Source organism: Trachemys scripta, chromosome 14, assembly GCF_013100865.1.
Source record: "Trachemys scripta elegans isolate TJP31775 chromosome 14, CAS_Tse_1.0, whole genome shotgun sequence".
Taxonomy (NCBI): Eukaryota; Metazoa; Chordata; order Testudines; family Emydidae; genus Trachemys; species Trachemys scripta.
The window spans coordinates 41,679,367-41,702,371 of record NC_048311.1 but is presented as its reverse complement, the minus strand read 5'-3'; the positions used below and the strand labels follow the sequence as shown (position 1 = coordinate 41,702,371).

General features: G+C 48.4%; 1 pseudogene; it reads left to right on the top strand.

Moving 5' to 3' along the window:
• LOC117887068 overlaps positions 1 to 7,449 on the top strand; it is a 15,942-nt pseudogene extending 8,493 nt beyond the window's left edge.
• The last annotated feature ends 15,556 nt before the right edge of the window (positions 7,450 to 23,005 follow it).

Here is a 23,005-nt window from a genome sequence, read left to right as displayed (position 1 = left end):
CAGCCCTGGGGAGTCTGTGCAGCGCTTTCCCTACTACTGACCACATCATCCCTCCTCCCCACCTGAGTTCTGATTTCTCTCATCAAAGTTAATAAGCAGCCCTAAAGTAAAGCAGCCCTCTGAGCCCGCTGCACTACCCACGCTCTCTCCCCCACCCCCGCTCTGCCAGGGCCCGGGTGCTGGGCTTGGCGCTAATGAGATACCGAGGGCAGCTGGCCTAGTTGCTAGAGCAGGATTCCTGGGTTCCGTTCCTGGCTCTGCCATGTGGCCGTGGGCAAGTGTCTGTGCCCCTCTGTGCCTCAGTTTCCCTCTCTGTAGAAGGGGGCTAGCATCCCCGCCTACACACACAGACTGAGTGAGCACTCTGGCTGGGGAACACTCGGTGATAATATTGTGGGTCTGGGGGCGAGTGAACCCACTGTGGGGCCGTGCATGTTCCGGGCATAGTAGGGTCTGTTTGGGGAGGGGGAGCTGTACAGGATCACGGGCAGGCCCTGGTGGACCTGGGGAAGGCCCCATTTCTCTGGGGTATTAGGAGCTGGATGTCTCTGATAGTCTCATCTCATCTCCAGCTGGGCATCATGATGGTCCCTTCTAGCCCTGGAATCCCCCTCTTCATCCCTTTCTTTCTGGGGAAAGCAATATTGCTTGCCTGGGGGCCTCCCCATACCTTCCCCCACTGACCCATCCAGCAGTGGGGATTCTGTGTGAGGATCTCCCTCCCCCCATCACCTCCCCTCAACCTGCTCAGACCACCCCCAACTCTGCCTTAAGACAGTGACTTTAATCCAACCTCATGCTTCAGGGCTTCAGCCAGGCACCTGCAAGGGTCAGGAAGGATTCTCCCCCTCCCGCCCGACCCAGTTGGCCCACACCCAATATAAAGAGGAGGCGAGTCGAGATCACGCAGCAGGCTTCGTTGCGCTCGTTTGACCTTTGATCCTGTTTCCTTCCCCCATAAACAGGATTCTCAGCCCCCTGCCCCCACGACGCGCTGTTCCAGATGAGGCGAGGGGAAGGGCCCTGTGTCCCGCATCTCCAGGACTCCACGGAAAGGGTGGTCCTGAGGGGAACCCGTACAGGTGAGGAATGCGGGAAATCAGTTTGGGCTTTAGAAGGAAGAGTTGCATCCTGAATCGATCCTAAAAAGCCCATAGGTTTTGAAAGTGGCTAAACAAAATCCCAGACACGGCTTAGCGTTGGGTCAGCTAAATTGCTTTCTTTTGATTGTCCAGTATTTGCATCGACACCAGGCAGCCTTTCGCACCAGAGCAGGGTGTATTGGTCACCTGCAACCCACCACGGGGAAATCCTTAGGTTAGCACAGACCCATAAAGGTCAAGACCAGGGGTTCTCAAACTTTTTTTTTTTGCTGGAACCCCCTTTGAAAATATTTCAGGCTGTGACAACCCCCCTCAAAAATGATTATCGACCCCACCCATACCAGGCCACCCTTAGTTCTATGTTGCTGCTGGTGGCGGCGCTGGCTTCAGAGCTGGTTGGCTGGAGAGCAGAGAAGCAAGGTTGGCAATACTGCGAACCCCCTTACAATAGGCTTGTGACCCCCTTTTGGGTCAGGACCCCCAGTTTGAGAAATGCTGGTCAAGAAATTGTGCGACCTGGTCACGCCAGCGCAATCCTGTGGACTCCGTTTCAGGCTCTCTTCCTCTGGCTGCTTCACAATCCCAAGTGAGGGCAGTTGAGCCTCCCCCAAAAGTCGACTTTTCTCAATTCTCAGTCCGTTGTCCTCAGGCGAGGCCAGGCGGAGTTCACCTACCAAGAGCAGCGCTCACCCTTGCGCGCCCACTGGGTACCAATGCAAAGTAGAAATGGAGGCGGGCATAGGTGTCACGCAAATATCACAGAACATTCCCACTTCATCCCATTGGTCCCTTGAATGCAACACATCAAAAGATGGGCAGTACCATTGTCCTCATTTTGCACAGACAGGGGGAGTGACATGCACAAGGTCACCCAGTGCAGACCTGGAGAGAGAGCCCAGCTGGCCTGCTGTGAAGAGTACCCACTGTGATATTTGGTGCTGTTGGGTCTTTCACAGGGTGAGCGGCCCCTTTAAGGGGAAATGGACCGAGCCTGATTTACATCCCAGAGCTTGTGACTGACAGCCAGGTCTGCAGAGAGATAAAAGGCCCAGGTGGGATTGACCCCGCCTCCTTTTAAAGGGGCCTTGCGGCAGGGCACATGGGTTCTACTCTGCTCCAGACCAAAATGAAAGTGGTATGATTCTCCACTGAAGCATCTCAAACCTCACCACCTTCTGCTCTGAGTGCAAAGCCTCCCTTCTCAAACTGCATAACAACATGTTTGGGTCGGTGGGTATCCAGACCGAACCAGGCCACTACACACTTCTCCTCCTAGGGAGAGAACAAAGACCACGTGACAGATGTTAGCCACCTTGCTGACTGCATGACTGGAAGAGACTCCAATATTCTGGGATAGGCACGGTATGCAGACCTGAGTAGAATAGAACGACAGTTACAAAATGAGCGACAATCGGAACATCTATCTGGTTGGAAATTGTGACATTTCAATGTTTGTTTTAGTCCTGAATCGGGGTGAAAAGTCGAAATGTCGCTTATTTTTTTTTTTCTATGGAACAAAAAGTTTCAATTAGGAACTGGTGAGATGTTTTGTTTCAGGTTTGTTTGTTTTGCTTGATGTGGAACATTTTGCCATCCCTGAATGGAAATGCTTCATTGGGGAGCAGTGAGGTGACCCCAAAAGGCTTTGTTTTCAGTCGGCTTTGAAGGGTTTTTCTTGGTAAACGTTGATTTCACTGTGCACACACACAAACCCACAAAACCATGTTTCCATTGCTAAAAATTGTAATTTGCAGATAGGCAAAGTAAGAAGAATGCTGCTCATCAGAGTTTGATTTAAAGATATTTACTTTGCTCATTTTGATCGGACATTAACCATTTGTGTTTTAATGATTATCAAGCTTTAACTTTTTGAATCTCAACATCTACTGTCATAAAATAATTATTGTCTGACCCTCTCCCATTGTCTGATCCAATTTCCCACAACTGTGAAAATTTAAATTGATAAAAATAAAAAAAGGTACTTAAACCCCATAATTTTACGCAACTGTGAAAATTTAAATTGATAAAAATCAGAAAAAATGCTAAAAAATAAATATTGATATAATCCATTAAAATTATACGTATTAAAAATTGAATTCTGCCCAACCTAGTTTTGAGTTAGTCCAGTATTAAACTTTCATCATGGTGCATCATGGAAATTGTAGTTCATGTGCCTCATGCCCCTCTTCTTGCCTATGGGCCGGGGTGCCTGGCTGGACTGCATCTCCCATGATGTACCACATGCCTCACTGAGAGGGAAGAGTATGTTGCATCATGGGAGATGTAGTCCAGCCAGGGAGCCCAGCCCGTATGAGAGAATGGGGACCTGGAACACAACTCCCATGAGGCAATGCACCACAATATGGAAATAATAATAATACCTATCTGTTTCTCATCAGTAGATCTCCAAACGCTTCACAGTCCTTAATGTTTTTATCCTGTGAGGGAGGGAAGAGCTATTAGCCCTGTTGTACAGATGCATTTAACATGAAATGCTGTTTAAAGCTGAACTGATTTGCAACTAACTGTTTCAGGCCAGTTGAGCAATCCAAAATATTTCGATTTGGATCAAACTGACCTGGAACAAAATCTTCCGTTTCCGTTTCCCAATGGAAAACTGAAAAGAGTCGGCAAAATTAAAATTTCCACCTGGAAGATTCTGAATGTGATTTGGCGTGGGCTGACGGAGCTGCAGGATCCGTGCTACGCCCCGGCTTTTGAACAGCCCCTGGGAGGAACCCCATCTGTGTGGTGGACCCTCCAGGGGTCCCACTCTTCCTTCACGTAGGCCACACGGCGTCAACGCCTCTGAGACTGAGCTTCTGAGCGCCAGCATTCCTGCTTCACTCTGAGCTTTGCCCAACGAGTCCAGCTGAGCTAGACTCCTGGTCAGAGACTTGTACACCCTTCAGGGACCCGTCCACCTCAGCGAGTATTTGCAGTGACGCCTGGCAGCGTTTGCAAAGCAGAGCAGGGTTTATTAGCTGGAACCCAGCATCGGGAAGTCGTAGGATAGAGAACTAAAGGTTAAGCCGTAGTCCTTTCTGGCTAAGCCAGTGGTCCTCCCAGCCAACCTGCTGTGGATTCCCTTTCTCGATCTCTCTCCATCTCCCTGGTAGTCCCAGAGCTGCTGGCTCTCTCCCAAAGCCACCCTTATTCCAGCCACCATAAGGCCAGAAGGGACCATCATGATCATCTAGTCTGCCCTCCTGCACGTTGCAGGCCACAGAACCTCACCCACCCACTCCTGTAACAGACCCCTAACCTCTCGCTGAGTTATGGAAGTCCTCAAATCATGACGACTTCAAGTTACAGAGACTCCACCATTAACACTAGTTTAAACCTGCAAGTGACCCATGCCCCGTGCTGCAGAGAAAGACAAAAACATCCCATGGTCTCTGCTGATCTGACCCAGGGAAAAATTCCTTCCCTCCCCCAAATATGGTGATCAGTTGGACCCTGAGCATGTGGGGAACACCCACCAGCCAGACACTTGGGAAAAAATTTGCTGTAGTAACTCAGAGCCTTCCCCATGCAGTGTCCCATCACCGGCCGGTGGAGATATTTGCTGCGGGCAGTCACAGATCGGCTATATGCCATTGTAGGCAGTGTCACCATATCATCCCCTCCATAAACTTATCAAGCACAGTCTGGAAGACAGTTAGGATTTTTGGCCCCCACTCCTCCAGAACTTCACTCCGATGGCTAGAAAGCTTCATCTAATTTCTAGCCTAAACTTGTTGATGGCCGGTTTATATCCATTTGTTCTTGTGTCCACATTGGTGCTTAACTTAAGTAACTCCTCTCCCTCTCGGGTGTTTATCCCTCTGATGTACAGTAGAACTCTGTTTATCCAACCCTCCCTAACTGACTTGCCACATTTACTGAACAACCAGGACTGCAGGGCCAGAAGTAGGTGATCTCTCCTATGACCACTAGGTGGTGCTGCAGCATCATATTTTCTCTTGCTCCGGTTTATCCAGTGTTTTGATGATCTGATCTGGCCCTGACCCCAATTAGACCAGATAAACGGGGTTCTCCTGTACTGCTAAAGAGCGATCATATCTCCCCTCAGCCTTCTTTCGCTGAGGTAAACAAGCCAAGCTCTTTGAGTCTCCTCTCCATATCCAGCTCCTGCAGACCCACGTGCTGCCTGCTGGAGATTCCCGAGGAGAAGCATCAGTTGCTCTGTCCCTGGGGTTCCCACGGTCTTTGCAGAGCCTTCATTGATATGGGGTGATTTCAGCCTTTCTCTGGCTCCGTCCCAAGAGCGGATCTTTAACCCGGGGGCACCCAGGGGTGGCCATGCAAAGCACCGAGACATCGGAACTGTTGGACTGTTCCAGAAAATTCCCCCTTCCTCACAGGAGGAAAGCGCGTTGCCCGTTGAAATATCGTCCCCCTGAGAAATTCCCAGCCGGCTGCCATGAGCAGCCCCTGGTGTCTCCCTCGGCCCAGGGAGTGACTCACCCCTCTCTTGTCTCCACAGGTGGCGGGAGTGAGCCTGAGGTGGGAGATCTTTGGCAAGAGGCAGCACAGCCACACAGGATGTCCACGAGAGGCTCTGCCGGGAACAATCCCCGGGGCCCGGACCCAGAACTAGCCTGGGGGGCCGAGGCCGGGGGGCAGCAGGGGGACTCTGAAGTGGAGTGTCTGGGCCCAGCCTGGAGGGATGAGGCTGAGGCCGGGAGCCAGGAAGGAAACTCCCCGGTGGAGCGGCTCGGCCAGGCCTGGGGGAGCGAGGCAGAGGACCAGCCGGGCCAGGCCCCTCCCTACGCTGGCGCCTCGGCCCCCCGCCCGTCGCCGGGGAAGCCCTACAAGTGCACGGAGTGCGGCAAGGGCTTCAGCCAGAGTTCCCACCTGATGCGCCACCTGGGCACCCACACGGGGGAGAAGCCCTACAAGTGCGGGGCCTGCGCCAAGAGCTTCACCCAGAACTCCAACCTGCTGCAGCACCAGCGCATGCACACGGGCGAGAAGCCCTACCACTGCCCGCAGTGCGGCAAGCGCTTCTCCTGGAGCTCCAACCTCATCCAGCACCAGCGCCTCCACACCGGCCAGAAGCCCTTCCAGTGCGCCCAGTGCGGCAAGCGCTTCTGCGAGAGCTCCCGCCTGCTGGAGCACCAGCGCATCCACACCGGCGAGAAGCCCTACCGCTGCCCGCAGTGCGCCAAGAGCTTCAGCCGCAGCTCCCACCTCATCCGCCACCAGCGCATCCACACCGGCGAGCGCCCCTACAAGTGCACCCAGTGCGGGAAAAGCTTCAGCCAGAGCTCGGCGCTCATCCTACACCACGGGACCCACGCGGCCAACCCGCTATGAGCAGCCTGCCGGGGGAGGGTTTGGCGCACTGCTCGTGCCTTATTAGAGACCCACGCTGGGAGTAAGGACATGCCGGGCACGTGGGCAAACGGTTCCCGTGGGAATGCAGCGCTTATTACGCCTCGGACACAGGTGAGCTCAGGGATTATTACACCTGGGAGAATCCACAGGGGACACGTGGACAAAGGGCTTCTGCTTATTAGATCTTGGAGGATCCACGTGGGATGGTGACCGCGGACACAGGGGAGCTCGGCGCTTGTGACACCTTGGAGAGTCCATGTGGGATGGTGACCGTGGACATGGGGGAGCTCAGTGCTTGTAACACCTCGGAGAGTCCCTGGGGGGCAGGGGAGGGGAAAGAGACATTCTGTCCACCTGGGGGAAAGATTCCTTTTGAATTCACAACCTATTCCACGTGTCCCAGCAAAGAGAAACCCGGAGCAGGGAGTTTAATCATAGTGGACATATCTGCTGTGAATCTGTGTTGCGCTCATTGGTACCTTAGCTGCCTACAGAGTGGAAACCACGGGAGAAAAGTGTATGTGGGGGGAGGAGGGGGTGTGTGGTTACACCTGGCAGAGATTCTGCTCCGGGAGAAATCACTAAATTAGAGGAAAAATAAACCCAAGAAATTCGACTTCTTCACCCGTCGCTCGCCAGTGCGTCCAGTTCTGATGCCCACCATTCAAGAAGGATGTTGGTGAATTGGAGAGGGCTCAGAGAAGAGCCAAGAGAATGATTCAAGGATACGATTTAGTCACCGAGGTCACAGATTCCGTGATATTTTAATGGACGTCTGTGACTTCTTTGGCTTCAGCCCCACCCTGCGGTAGTGGTGGGGGCTGGAGCTGCCTGCCGCCCCACAGCCAAGGTGGTCAGTGGCCGGGGTGGTTAGCGGCTGTAGCCAGAGCAGTCAGCGGATGGGCCTGGAGCTGTCCCTCCTCCGTCCCCCCACAGCGGTCGTGGCTGTCCCACCTTGCCACTAACTGGGGACAGGGCCGTCCCTTCCTCCCCGCCCCCCCTGCAGCTGGGGCCGGCGCGGCCCCCCCCCCCTTTTCCCCCTGGCTGTAGCTGCTCCTGCAGGGGGCGGCCCCCCCCCCCCCCCTAACACCCCGGGTGGGACTCAGGCTGCCAATCCCTCCCCCCAGCAGTCAACCCCTCCCCCCCACAGTTATCTTTAGTAAAAGTCTCAGACAGGTTTCAGGCTTCCATGAATTTGTGTTTCTTGCCCACAACCTGTCTGGGACTTTTACTAAAAATAACTGTGACAAAATCTCAATCTCCTCAATGATTAAAGGATCCTAAAACCTGCCTCCTAGCGAGAGACCCCAGGAGCTCAGTCTGTTGAGTTTAACATGGAGAAGGTTGAGGGACGACTTGGTCACACTCTATAGGGAACAAACATGTGATAATGGGCTCCAAGGTCCAGCCCAATCCAACGGCTGGAAGTTGAAGCCAGACCAATTCAGACTAGAAATATCATTTTAACCGTGAGGGTGATGAACGATGGGAGCAAGGGTGATGGTGGATTCTCCATTACTGGCCTTTTTTAGACGGATGGTTCCCTTCTCCCCAGCCCCTCAAAAGATCCACGCTAGTTCAAACAGGGATTCCTTGGGGGCAGTTCTCTGCCCTGTGCTACGCAGGAAGTCAGACTAGATGATCCCCATGGTCCCTTCGGGCCTTGGGATCTGCGACCCTGGGAAAGTCCATCCCTGCACCACTGGCTCCGAGACAGAGCTGACGGCAGCGGGCAAAATTCCCTCTGCCTGCTGAGAGGCAGCAGTCTAATGCCGTCGCCCTGCCCGAGTCTGACTCTGAAGGCTTAAGCCGGATTTACATGGAGGATAGGCCTTTTGTTAAAATTAATTAATTAGTTTATTAAGGTAGTGCCCACTGGCCAGCTGAGAATGGGGCCCCAGTGTGCGACACAGACACTGAGTAGCAGAAGAGCTGCCCCGAACAGCTGATCATCTGAACAGACAGGACAGGCACTGGGGGGTGGGGGTGGGGGATACTGCACCAGCAGAGCGAAGAACGGGAAGGCTGGTGCATCGCACTTCAAGAATCCCCTATGGAAACTACATATTAAGGGCAAAGCAAATGCGGGCTCTGATACACTGTCCAGGCAAAAAAGCTCTGAATGGACGCTTATTAACAGCCAGTGGCTGCCCTTACTGTAAGAAGAGAGGTGTGACCCAGAGAAGAGAGGTGTGACCCAGAGATCCCTTGAGGCAAACAGCCAGAGGACATAAGGGGGCGCGTGGGGTTTCCAGGAATCCCCTGGGTCTATCGTCTACCTAATAGTGTGCCAAAGGGTGGCGCGTGAGGTCTCTGCCAAGAGCCAGTGATGCACTGGTCATCTTAAGCGTGTGAGATGGATGATATTTCAGGAGTTCTGTCTCTATACTGAGGTTCTGACGGTGCGTTAGTTAAGAGTGGCCACCAGAAAGTGATAAACAGGTTTTGTCCAGGCAGGGGATAGGAGGCACTTGGCTCCCTGGCTGACCATTGGGTGTCTCATGATGGGCGTCTGTTTGCACTGCTAATCAAAGTTTGCAAATTCTACAAGAAAGACGCCTACAAGGGGTATGTGTGTGGGGAGGAATAAAAACAACCAGCAAAGCATGTGTATGGGGGGTGTTCCATGATTTTTTGAGAGGGAGGTTGGAGGGGATCAGCTAAAGGGAAGGGAAGGAGGGGGAGGTGTGGAGTGAAGATGAGGTGAAGAGACTGGGAGAAGGGAGGGGGAGCCTGGAGCAAACAGCTGATCAGCCAAGGGCAGAGACAAAGCTGTAGATTGTTCTCTGAAGAACCAGAAATCCTGGCTTTGGCTGCTTTCGCCCCCTCCTGGCTGGCTCCTCTCTGCAGTTTCCCCCCAAGGCGGGGGGCAGGGGGGAGCGGAGGCCTAGTTCCCCTAGAACAGGGGTAGTCCATTCGTTTTTGTCAAAGTCCAAATTTCTTGGTCAAGGTCCAGACTCCAGAGAAGAGAATAATAATAATAAAAATTCAATAATGATAACGGTGAAGTAAATTAAGAGATTTCAGGGTCCGTTCAAAAGGATCTGGTGGTCTGGATGTGGCCTATGATCTGCCTATTGGCAATCCCTGCCCTAGAATGGTTGTGTGTGTGGTGTATGTGTGTGTGGGGGTTTCCCCTGCACAGGTCTGGGTCCAGCGAGGTGCTGAGGCTCGTACTGGTTTCTCCACCCAGAGGTGGATTTTGCTCACTTCTACCAGCACTGTCTATCTCAGTGATCCAAATTCTAGCCTTCCTTTTTGGCTGGTGGAGCGCTGGGGTCCGCAGGAGTTGTGGAAGATTTGTGGAAGAAGAAAGGTCGGAGCCTCTTTCTCCCACTGGCCCCGAGTGTGACGGGGCTGGAGAGGAAATCCATGGACTAGAGATCAGGGAGACAATAATGCACCAAAGGTACTGACCAAAGCCAGCTATGTGATGGCTGGAAGAGTGGAACCCATGGCAGACCAGCCTGAATGTTCTGATCCTGGGAAATGATGCACTGGGCACATGCATTGCTGAAAACATGCTGGAGAAATTGTTGGGCTCTGAAAGAGACACCTGTTTGTGCAGGTAAGTGCAATGGGGCTGTCTCTGACCCCAATATCTAAGTGGGGAGGACTGACCAAAACACTTGCTGGTGGCAGACAGAATCCTGGAGGGAAAGCCAGAGCCAGCCGGCAAGAAACTGCTCTATGAAGGGGGTAGAAATCTAGCTCCGAAGCCCGCTGCAGTCAATCACCCGTCGTCACCCGTTTGAAGTCAACAGATTCTGGATCAGGCTCTAGTTCTGCAGCTCAGACGCATGGAAAATCGAGGGGAGGTTTCATTACTCGTTCCTGTGAAACGGAGGGTCTGAACGTGTCTCTGGGGAGGTCTGAGCAGCACGGATGCTCCTGGAGGACGTACAGAGCCCCTGGGCTCTCATCCCATCTCTGGAGTGCACGCTGGGCAAAGTGGAGTGAAGTGGAGTGGGAGCGCTGAAGACCCTGCTACAGCCGATGAATTTTTGGGATGTAATTCTCTGCATTGAAGTCTGGGAGTTGCTTCTCATTCTGTCCCCCCCCTACCCCCCCCCCCCCGTGTGTGTGTACCTGAGTGCATGGCTCAGTGAGGGGGATTTGGTACTGAGGCAGCTGGGATCCAGAATTTATAGAGGGGAATGTAAATACCCCTAGCTAATATTTATTTGATTCTTTTTTTTGGGGGGGGGGGGAGGGAAGGAAAAGGTTGAAGATCATTCCTGGTCTCAGCCAATGATTATTAAATGGTGATTTTTACAATTCAACAGCAGGTAGATTGTGTAAAGTGAAAACTTCTTTTGTGCATTAAGCTCAAACTGAATTTATCCAAGAGTGGTTCTCTGTTCCTCAATATCCTTTCTCCTATAGCGTCTGGCTTATTTCACAGATACTAAAAGGCATTTGACTGGGTAAAGTGGACTATGGTACAGAGCTCCTATGACGAAATAGCTTCAGAATAAATCTCATGACCTGGTTAAATTCCCCAAATAAACTCCGCAAATGTCAGAATCTCAAGGGGAGCAAAAGTTTCAACTAATATAATATATGGAGATATACCTATCTCATAGAACTGGAAGGGACCCTGAAAGGTCATAGAGTCTAGCCTTCACTAGCAAGCCCAAGTACTGATTTTGCCCTAGATCCCCCCTCAAGGATTGAACTTACAACCCTGGGTTTAGCAGGCCAATGCACAAACCACTGAGCTATCCCTCCCTCCTAATTAGAGCTAGGTGAAGTTTTTTGGATAAGACTTTTGTTTTGGGTTTTTTTTTTTTTTTTTTTTTTTTGCTGACAAATGCAGATTCTGGTTGACTGAAACATTTTAGGAATTTGGTTTGATTTTGTTGTTTTGGTAAAAAAATACCTCCCCCCCCAAAAAACCCTCAAAAAATTCAGAATAAAAATGTTTCAGCATTTTTGAAATAAAGTGTTTTGATTCAAAATGACTCTTTGTTTAGAAATTTCCTTGACTTTTATTTATTTATTATTTTTTAGAAGGCTCAAAATCAAAACAAAATGTTTCATTTTGGGTCAAACTATTTTTTTTAAACGTTTTTGCTGAAATTTAAAAAAATAATTGTTTCTGATCAACCCCAAATGATTTTAAAAAATTATGTTAGTTTTTGGAACTGCCAGTGAACCCCCAAAAAAAATGAGTTATTCACACAGCTCTAATTTTAACTCTGTTATATTTTGCAGGGATGCACCTAAAATTGTCTGCAACCTTCACACCTATCTGCCCTTTTTCTCAAGCCCATAATTACTAAAGCTGGGTCTGCACTGGGGAAAAAAGATGTGTTCTTAACTCAAATTAACTAATGATGTAAAATCCTTGTGAACTTCTGTTAGTTAAATTAAGAACGCTTTTTTTTTTTTTTTGTCCTAGTCAAGATGCGCCCTTGGTTTGGAGAATTCAGAGATCTTTAAATATATTGTCCAACCCTAATCTTCTATGATTCTATGAATGTTCTCTGGTAAAGTATATGTCTTCACTTGTCTAAAGTGAAAACTTCTTTTGTGCATTAAGCTCAAACTGGGTTTACCCAAGAGTGGTTCTCTGTTCCTCAATATTCTTTCTCCTATAGCTCCTGGCTTATTTCCCTGGACACGAACAGGTATTTGACTGGGTAAAGTGGACTATGGTACAGAACTCCAACGGCGAAAGAGCTGTTTATTGGGAACTCACCCTCTTCCTGCCAAAGTCCTCTCCGTCTTGTCCAGGTTCTGTTTTATTCAGCTGCTTTTGAGCAGGGCGCTGATTCAGATCAAGACTGGATGCCTTTCTGGAAGATATACTTTAGTCAAACAGGAGTTATTGGACCCAATGCTGGGGTGACATAGTGAAATTTAATGGCCTGTGATAACCAGGAGCTCACGCTAGATGATCTAATGGTCCCTTTCAGCCTGAAAATTATGAATTCAGAAAAAATGCTATGTATCTTAGGCTTTCAAATACAATGGTGATGGGGTTCTTTGTTGGCCCCCTTTACCGCAGTATCTGAGAACCCCACAATTTTTAATGTATTTATCCTTCAGTATAGATACTAGCTATGCCACCAGGAGGGTTTCTCTCATCCGTGTCGGTAATCCGCCTCCCTGAAAGCCAGGAGCTAAGTCGACAGAAAACCTTTGTGATCACCTCATCTCACCTGGGTAGCACTGGCCAGAGAATTTGCCCCAACGGTTTGCTACCCTCACTGTTAAAAACGTGTGCCTTATTTTAGTTTGAATTTGTCTGGCTTCTTCTCCCAGCCTTTGGATCATGTTATGCCTCGTTGATAGGACGGCCTAGTGTCTAGACGCCTCCGCCCAGATTGGGCCTCCATTGTGCCAGGTGCTGTACAGACATACAGCAAGAGACAGTCCCTACCCAAAGGGCTTACGGAGAACTGATAGCTCTGCATAAATACAACAGGGGCTGAACAATAGGGAGGCGGAAGAGCTATGGAAGCTAAAGGACAGTGTTGGCACGGGAACAAATGGGGATAAACGGGCCAGGGGTAAACTGAGGCTGGACATGAGACGGACCCTCAGGGAAGGGAGATTCTGAAATAGGAGGAGTTGGGGGAAACCAGGCTAACTGCTTTGAATATGGAGTTTAATAGTTTCTGAAAGGAATTCTATGACGGGATTGTCTTTACTAGCAAGGACTGGACTCAGTAACCCAACGGGGTTACTTCCAATCCTGTGGTCGAAGTTCCTATGTCTAATTAGACAAGGTGGGTGACCTCATATATTTTATTGGAGCAACTTCTGTTGGTGAAAGAGACAAGCTTTCAAGATCCACAGAGCTCTTCTTCAGTTCTGGGAAAGGTGCTCAGAGTGTCACAGCTCAATACAAGATGGAAGAGTTAAGATAAGGAATTTACACATATTGTCAGAGATCATTCAAGGTGGAATGGCCCGTTAATACCGCTGCAGTCAGAGGACAAAGAAGGAGGTGGAGTAGGTTATAGATTGTTGAAATGAGACATAAATCTGGCGTCTCTGTGTTCATGATCTTCACCGTCTAGCAAAGAAACAAATTTAAGCTCCCAGGCTCGTCTTTAGAAGGTGTTGTGCAGGTTTCCTTTGACAGACCGACATGATGTGGTAGGATGGAAGGACATTTCAGATAGCTTTTTCCTTTGCAGCTTCTGCGGCACTGAGCACATTGGCAATAAATTCAGCTGAGTCAGACCTGCAAGGACCTGCGTCTCCAGAGATCCCAAGCATCTCACAGACCATTGGGATCAAGGGTGGTGTGGCGTCATGGTGTGGGGACAGGTTTAGGAGCTGGGAACAGCTGAGTTCCATGCCTAGATCAGATCTGGAGCAACGTTCCTTAATGGCCCAGTTTTGGTTTCCAGGGATAGTACCGCTGATATAACCCAGGGATAGTGCCGCTTACCCTTCTCACAATGAGTGCATTGTGTCTATTACTTCCAAGGCCCTTCAAGGCCAATCCCCACCTGACTGATCCTCTCTCATTCGCTCTCAAGATGTTGGCTCCCACCTCCAGGCGGCCCGTGATCCCACCCTCCATCATCCCCTTGGTACATTTTCAAACAAGCCCCGTGGTGCTTTCTCCCCTGGTGCCTGTTACTCTTGGGAGGAGCTCCCTGTGAACCCCCACAAACCCACCTCATTATCTGCCTCCCAACCCCACCCTAAAACTCCCCTTTGTCGCCATGCCTACAAACAACTCGACATCGGGTAAGGGGCTGATGTGCTGAGTTCCCTGCCCACCATGCGGACCAATATTGTCTCCTTGTGCCTCCTGTCTGCCTATCTCCACCTGGTGACTTTTGCCTTCTACTCAGATTGTCGGCTCTTCAAGGCAGTGCCTGTCTCTTTGTTCTGTGTTTGTACAGCACCTAGCGTAATGTTGCCTAGCACTACCATAATACACCTAATAACTAATGTACAGTGCTTAGCACAATGGGGCCCTGATCCATGACTTGGACGCCTAAGCACTAGCACAATATAAAGATTATTGACCTGAGGGCTAGTTGGTGGCCATTTCTTCACTCATGGTATTAGCAAGAAGCCTGCAAGCTGCTGCTGTGAGCTTTGGCAACCTTGTATGTGGCAGTCACTACTGCCATGCAAGGGTGGGGGTGGTTGGTGAGTAGAGCTGGTGGCAAATATTTTGTTTTTCCGTGCTGAATTTCAGCTTTTTGGTAAAAATTCAAAATTGGAAATATTTCTATTTGGAAATGTTGCCACAGGTTCTCATGGGAGGTGTAGTTCAGGAGCCTCATGCTCCCATTCTCCTCTATTGGCTGGCCTCCTTGGTAGGACTACATCTCCCATGATGCATCACAGTCCCCTCTTCTTTCTGAGCCACCACAGTGCCTAATGGGAGTTGTAGTTTAGGTGCCTCATGCTCCCATTCTTCTCTATAGACCAGGCTCCCTGGTTGGACTACATCTCCCATGATGCTTCATGATATCCTGTCTTGGAGAAAGGGAGCGGTGGATGCATCATGGGAGATGTAGTCCACTGGAGAGCCAGGCTCATGGAGAAGAATGGGGAATTGAGGTAACTGACGTACAACTCCCAGGAGGCACTGGGCTGGCATTTCAGTTGGTTGAATATTTTGGGTACAGGGTTTTTTGATGAAAGCGGGCAGTTTTCTGCAACAAATTTTTTCCCGAGAAAACAAACTATTTTCCATTAAAAAAAGATTCAACAGACTATTTCAGATCAACCCTCCTTGTGAGTTCATATGCCAATGCACAGCACAGGGGCTGCTGAGAGAAACAGAGAGCTGCTGGCTGAGGCCCGGAGCAGGCTCTGCTTTCTGTGTTGTGAAGGGATAAGGCAGTAAGGCCTGACACATAGACTGTAGATTGGGCATTAGAGATTCATAGACTCCAAGCCCAGAAGGGACCACTGTGCTCATCCAGTCCGACCTCCTGCATAACCCAGGCCAGAGAACTGCCCCCAAATAATTCTGTGGCACTAGATCAATTAAAAAAACAAACCCAACATGAAACATTCAATCTTGATTTAAACCTTGTCAGTACCGGAGATTCCACCATGACCCCTGGTAAATTGTTCTAATAGTTAATTACTCTCACTGTTAAACATTTATACCAGCGGTTCTCAAACTATTGTACTGGTGACCCCTTTCACACAGCAGGCCTCTGAGGCCCCCCTTATAAATTAAAAACACTTGTTTATATATTTAACACCATTATAAATGTTGGAGGCAAAGCAGGGCTTGCGGTGGAGGCTGACCGCTCACAACCCTCCATGTAATAATCTTGTGACCCCCCTGTGAGGTCCGGACCCCTAGTTTGAGAACCCCTGATTTGCACCTTATTTCCAATCCGAATTTGCTTAGCTTCAACTTCCACCCATTGGATCATGTTAGATCTTCCTCTCCTAGATTGAAGATCCCATTATTAAATGTTTTTTCCCCATGTAGTTACTTACAGACTGGGATCAAGTCACTCCTCAACCTTCTCTTCGTTAAGCTAACTAGATTGCGTGCCTGGAGTCTATAAGGCAGTTTTTCTAACCCTTTAGTCATTCTCGTGGCTCTTCTCTGACCTCTCTCCAATTTGGGCACCAGAACTGGACACAGGTTTCCAGCAGTGGTCGCACCAGTGCCAAATCCAGAGGCAAAATACCCTCTCTACTCCTGCTTGATATTCCACTGTTTATGTCTCCCAGGATTGTGTTGGCTTATGAGACTTGGGTTCTTTCTGTTCCCATATTTCTATTCCCATCTTTTATTTAGACTGTAAACTCTCTGGGGAAGGGCCTGTCTCCCTCTCTGTGTGTGGAAAGCTCCCATCTAGGTGCTAGCAACCCGGTAATTTTAAAATAACTTATTTCTTTAACAAAAGCTCTCCTGGCATCTTTGTGAAGAACACCTCACTGCTTGGCATCTCGTTGGCCAAGTCAAGCAAGGTCTTACACTCAAATCAATGGCATTGTCTGTCTGGGATGCGACGCCTTCTGAGTGCCACATTAACTCAATTCCTAAACTTCAGGGAATGTTCTAGGCAGAAACCTACTGATTTGGGGGAAGAGCGGAAAACTGGGAGGAATGGGGGACTCTGGTATATAGAGAAGGGAGGAATGGGGAGTACGTACACACTTTGGCATGAGGTCATCTTCTTTCATATGGCTTGGGTAGGTAGCAACAATTACAAATGTATCTCTAGATTTGATAGCCAGCCCATTGCCGCAGCAGTGTGCTGGTGAATGTCGTAGCTAGATCATGCCCAAAGCAGAAAAACAATACGCGCCCGTGATAAAGAGGACGGGAATCAATTGCTCTCCATGTTCACCAAGGGCAGGACAAGAAGTAACGGGCTTTAACTGCAGCAAGGGAGATTTAGGCAGGGGTGGATTAGTGTTTTGTGGGGCCTGGGGCCAGAGCAAGTGGGGGGGGGCCTCCCTACCCCTTCCACCTGCAGTTCCCTCCGCACTCCTGCTGGGGAAATGGGGTCAGGGCACGGGGGCTTGCCCTGCCCCCCAGCCCGGCACTCCTGTTTATTTTCTGCATTGTTTTTGAGCTGAGCAATGAAAACAGCAGACAGCTCCTTCCATGCTTCTCCTGCATGGGAGGATTTATTTAGCTTGTTTCTACTGGAATTCAGGAAAATCCTGGGACTGTTTCTATTGGACTTTGGGTCCGTAACATTTTGCCTTTAAACATCCAAAGACCTTAATAGGGGGCAGGGCCGGCTCCAGGTTTTCTGCCGCCCCAAGTGGAAAAAAAAAAAAAAAAAGTCCTTCGCTCTGAGAGGGACTCGCCACCAAATTGCCGCCGAAGACCCCGGACGTGCCGCCCCAATAGCGGCCGAAGTGCCGCCCCTCCCTATTGGCTGCCCCAAGCACCTGCTTCTTTAGCTGGTGCCTGGAGCCGGTCCTGATAGGGGGCCATGTTTGACATGACACCATCTCTAATCAGAAGAGCAGATTGGGGAGGGGGACCCATAAAATGCCGCTTCAGCACAAGAATTCCCTGGGGCAGAAAGCTTGCAGATGGGGCCTCATAGAAGCAGGGGAGCTATGCACCACCAGCCACTTACTGAGTATTTGGAGAGGCGTCTTTCAGCCCATGTGTGCTTGTTCCAGCTTCAACTGTGGAATGGTAAAGACTCCTAGAGCCGGCCAGGGCCTTTAGACAACAGGGTGATTGTTACAACGTGACTACTTACCAGGTACATGAATTTGGCCTCCTAGAGTGCCAGGCGGGCAGAGTGGAGCAAGCCCCCATGCCCCAACCCTGCTTCCCAGCAGGACCACTGGGCGGGTGAAGTGGGCCAGGGTGCTGGGGCACCCATTTTTCTGGTGCCCCAATTGTCCCTGGGCATGGGCCCCATTGGCCCAGTGGGTAATTGGCCACTGTTGGTTGTGCCTCATTAATTTCATTTCAACTTATATTAAAATATTGATTTTAATCTTATGCATGTTTTATCTGTTATTATTTTGCTTCATTTTCTTTCAACATTAATATTCTAATAAAATATTAATTTTAAACTTATATTTATACCTACCTTTTTTGGGGTCAGTATTGCTTCCATTCCTTTCATTTAAACTTTGCTATTCTATTACAATTCATATTTTAATATTATATATCCACATAGTTTATCCAATCTATTATATTTAATGCGTTACTATAATATAAACGTCAAAACAAAATGAATTGACACCGAAACGAAATATTTTTATGATACTGAAATGATTCGCTGCTGTCACAATGATGGTTCTGAATTGAAATTTTTCTGAATTTTTCGGCTGTGGGAAATCTTAAATTTTGGCTTTTCGTTCAGTTTGGAATGGGGAAAATAGACACATGTAATTTCCTGCAGGATGGAATTGCCAATTTCTGACCATCCCGACTCACCAGCAACAGTAAGGCAGGCCACAGAATATATTGTATAGAGGCCCAGCTATGAAAATGCCTCTCAAGATCTGCTGGAGTCACTGCAAACCTGAGGAAGCCTTCTTGCTGGTTAAGACACAACACTAGGCCTGGAGAGGTGGATTCAGTTCCCAGCTCTTCCACACTCTCCCTGTGTCAACTCGGGACTCCATCAACCTATGACTCACTTTCCCCATCCTTCCTGCCTGCTTGTTGTGGGATAAATTCATTAACGTTTATGAGGTGCCCAGCTAACGTGGCGCAGGAGGCCATGTAGGAGGAGGCCCATCTGGCTTCTGGGGAACATGAGAACACCTTCAACTCAGTTTCCCCGTGATCAGGGGAATACACGTGATGGGGTGGGTGTGAAAGTGGCAGGTTCCACGCACAGGGCTCACAGGACTGGTGGTGAAATCCCAGCTGGGTAGCTTTCTGTTCCGTTTGCTGATTGCGTGACCTGTTTGCTTATTGCTATAAACATTAAGGGGCCAGGTCCCCGGGTAGTGTAAATCGGCCACCACTCTATGGGGCCAGATCCCAGCTGGGGTAAATCAGCCATAGCTCCATTGAAGCGAAAGGCGCTACATTGATTTACACCAGCTGAAGAGCTGGCTTGAAAACCTAGCTGACTCGACCTAGATGTTTTCCACCGAGTCACTCCCACCTGGTCCTTTCATACACGTCTTCGATTCACAATAGCGCAGCCTAAACCCACCTTGACCCAAGCCCCAGCTCCAGTTTTCTGAGAATAGCCATTTGAAATGGAGAGTGTTTGGATTTCATCATCTCTCTGGCATAGTATCAAACTTCTCTGGCAGAGATGTTTGCCCGTGGGGGGAATGGCCCACTGGCACACCAGGAACAATGCTGAAAGATTGCAGCCACTTGCACCGGGATTTATTAAAACACAAGTCGTCCCAGCCATCTCATGATGGGAAGCATAAATAAACATCAAGGGGATGAGCGAGGCCTTTGGAGCCTCCCAGAGAAGCAGCCAGCAAATTAGTTACATTAGAGGCTATTAAAAGTTTCTTGTCTGAAATTGCAGTTAGACTCCGGTTATAATAGCCCTGGGGAAGTTCCACTGTGATTGGTCTCCATGGGGCTAACTCGTCTTAGCCACATGTTGCCTTGTGCAAGGGGAATGTAAAATATTCCCAAAGTGGTTATTCTGCACACTTTGGTCTCAGGTAAATGACTGCACCAGGTAGGGGGCAGATTCACAGATGGTTTTAAGGCCAGAGAGAACCCTTAGGTCAGCCAGTCAGACTGCCTACATAATACAGGCCAGAGAATTTCACCCAGTTACCCATGCATTAATTCCAATAACTTGTGTTCGGCTAAAGCATCTTCCAGAAAGGCATCCTGGGATGTATAAACAGGGGAATTTGAGTAGGAGTGAAGAAATTTGTTTACTCAGTATTTGACATTGGTGTGATTCTTGCTGGTCGACTGTGTCCAGTTCTCATGCCGACAATTCAAAGAGCATCTTTATAAACTGGAGAAGGTTCAAAGAAGAGCCATGAGAATGATTAAAGGATTGGAAAACATGAGTCAAGGAGCTCAATCTATTTCGCTTAACAAAGAGACTATTGAGGGATGACTTGATCCCTGTCACTACTTATCTAGAAGACAAAACAAGGTCAAACAAGATCCAATAGTTGGAAGTTGAAGCTAGACAAATTCAGATGGGAAATAAGGTATACATGTTTTTAACAGCAACAGAGAGTCCCGTGGCACCTTTAAGACTAACAGATGTATTGGAGCATAAGCTTTCGTGGGTGAATGCCCACTTCGTCGGATGCATGATTACATGCATGATTACATGCATCCGATGAAGTGGGCATTCACCCACGAAAGCTTATGCTCCAATACATCTGTTAGTCTTAAAGGTGCCACAGGACTCTCTGTTGCTTTTTACAGATCTAGACTAACACGGCTACCCCTCTGATACTTGACACCATGTTTTTAACAGTGAGTGTAATTCACCAATGGAACAATGTACCAAGGGCAGTGGTCGATTCTCCATCACTGGCAATTTTTAAATCAAGACTGGGTGCTTTTCTAAGAGATCAGTTCCAGTTCAAACAAAAACTCAAAGATTTGAAGGCCAGAAGGGACCATTGTGATGATCTAATCTGACCTCCTGTATAGCACAGGCCAGAGAACGGCCCCGCAACAATTCCTAGAGCAGATCTTTTAGAAAAACATCATTATTTTGGGGCCGTTCTCTGGCCAGTGCTATACAGGAGGTTAAACTAGATGGTCACAGTGGTTCCTTCTCACCTTAGGAGCTATGAATCCAGTCTGGATTTGAAAATCTCAAGAGATGGAAAATCCATCACTTCCCTGGGTATTTTGCTCCAGTGATCAATTACCCTCACTGTTAAAAAATGTGTGCCTTATTTCTAATTTGAATTTGTGTGGTTATCAACAACTTCAGCTAAGATCTGCTTAAAGATGGGTTTTTTTAATGGTTAATGGTATCATCCGTCGTGACAGCTCATGGTTGTACTGATGATGCATAAGCCACAGTGGAATCTACTGTTACTCATGGCTAACAAGAACAGAGCCGGGCAAAAGGTTTGGAGCACATAACGTGCTCAGTGTATTTTGCCTTTTTCCATTTGCCAATTGTCCACGTACAAACGCAGGGTCAAGACGCTACTGATGCATTTAGGGCCGTATTCTCAGCTGGTGTAAATCAGCGTAGTCTCCTGCTTTGAAACTTTAGCCTGGCAGACAACGGCCTAAGGCAATCCAGTGGCTGGAGGATGGAAGCTAGAAAAATTCAAACGGGAAAGAAGATGCAGCTTTTTGAAGGCGATGGTCCTGAGCCCATGGAACAGATTACCGAGGGATTTGGAAATTTCCCATCAGAATTGGATGTCTTTTTCTAAATGCTATACCCTGCCAAATTGTTAGGCACAGTGCAGGAATTACTGGGTGAGGTTCTCTAGATGATCACAGTCGGCCCCTCCAGCTTTAAATCTATGAGCACGTGACAGTTTTTCTCAAATGCATTCATGATTCGGACTGATTGGCCATTATCGGCAATTACTCTTGGCCTGAGGTTCACGAGCTGTTAACAGTCAACATTCCAGCTGGTTTGACTGAAAGTGAAGGTCGTACGTGGTCTGGTTCTGCTCTGTGCTTGGTTGAGCATAACTCTGTCCTGGGAATTCTTATGTTCAGGTCATAATTGAATGTCTACACCACACAAACAAAAAAAACATGCCAGCAAATCTCAGAGACAGGGTCAACTGAGCCGGGCTTGTACTACGGGGCTAAAAATAGCAGTGTAGAGGTTCAATTTTGGGCTGGAGCCTGGGATCTGAGACATACCCTGCTCCCCAGGTTTCAGAGCCCGGATTCCAGCCTGAGCCCGAAATTCTACCCTGCTACTTTTAGCCAAGTAGTGTGATCCCCGCGATCCCCAGTCCGTTGACCCAAGGCTGCCTTGGGTCTTTATTTGTAGTGTAGACGTAAGTAACTTTACTGTCTGTGAAGTTTTATGATCTTCGCTTCACATTCAAAACCTCCCACTGCCAACACACCACTCCCACAGAATCACAGAAATGTCTGGAAGGGACCTTGAGAGGTCATCTAGTCCATTCCCTCCCTTTCCTAACCACCAGCATCCAGTGCTTTATTTACTAGACTACTCTGAATTGCATAACTTCAGTTGCAGTTACACTCCCTGTGGTGGTTATAATGGCCCTGGGGAAGTTCCCACCAGTGGTCATGGTGGCCATTTTAAAATCAAGAGTGGATTTTTTCTTCACGATCTGCTCTAGTTCAAACAGGGATTATTTGGGGGCAGTTCACTGGCCTGTGTTTCACTGGAGGTCAGACTGAATGATCACAGTGGTCACTTCTGGCAACCAAATCTAGGAATAAACTAAAAGGATGATTTTTAAAACCAGGGCAAAGCCAGTTTCAGAGCATCTTGTTGCAGTTTATAGAGTCAAAGATTCCAAAGCCACAAGGGACCATTGTGATCACATAGTCTGACCTCCTGTATGACACAGGCCAGGCCCCCAAATAATTCTGTTGATCTAGATCAATTAAAAAACAAAACAACAACAACAAAAACATTCAATCTTGAGTTAATAATTGCACTGATGGAGAATCTATCACAACTCCTGGCAAGTTGTTCCAATGATTAATTCCCCTCACTGTTAAAAATTTCCTGCCTGAATTTGTCCAACTGCCAGCCATTGGATCTTCTTAGACCTTATCTGCTAGATTGAAGAACCCATTGTCAAATATTTGTTCCCCATGCAGGTACTTAAAGACTGGGATAATTGTCACCCCTTAACCTTCTCTTTATTAAACTAAATAGATTAAGCTCCATGAATCTATTCCTACACAACCTGTTTTCTACTCCTTTAATCATTAAGTTTAGGTTAGGCTGATTCCTAACTGAATTAAACTAACCCCAAATAAGCCTCATTTAAATCAATATCAGAATGTCTGGTCCAGTTGGAAAAAAGAGTTTTGTTCACGAGTGGAGCATTGTGAAGGTTTTTGTTGAAAGGTTTTTGCCCAAAAACGGAAACATTTTCCAGCAACAAAACAAACAACAACAAAAATACAACACAAAACAAACAAAAAATAACCCACAACCAAAAACTGTTGAGGAAATCTGACTTTTTCCACAGGGAGAAAG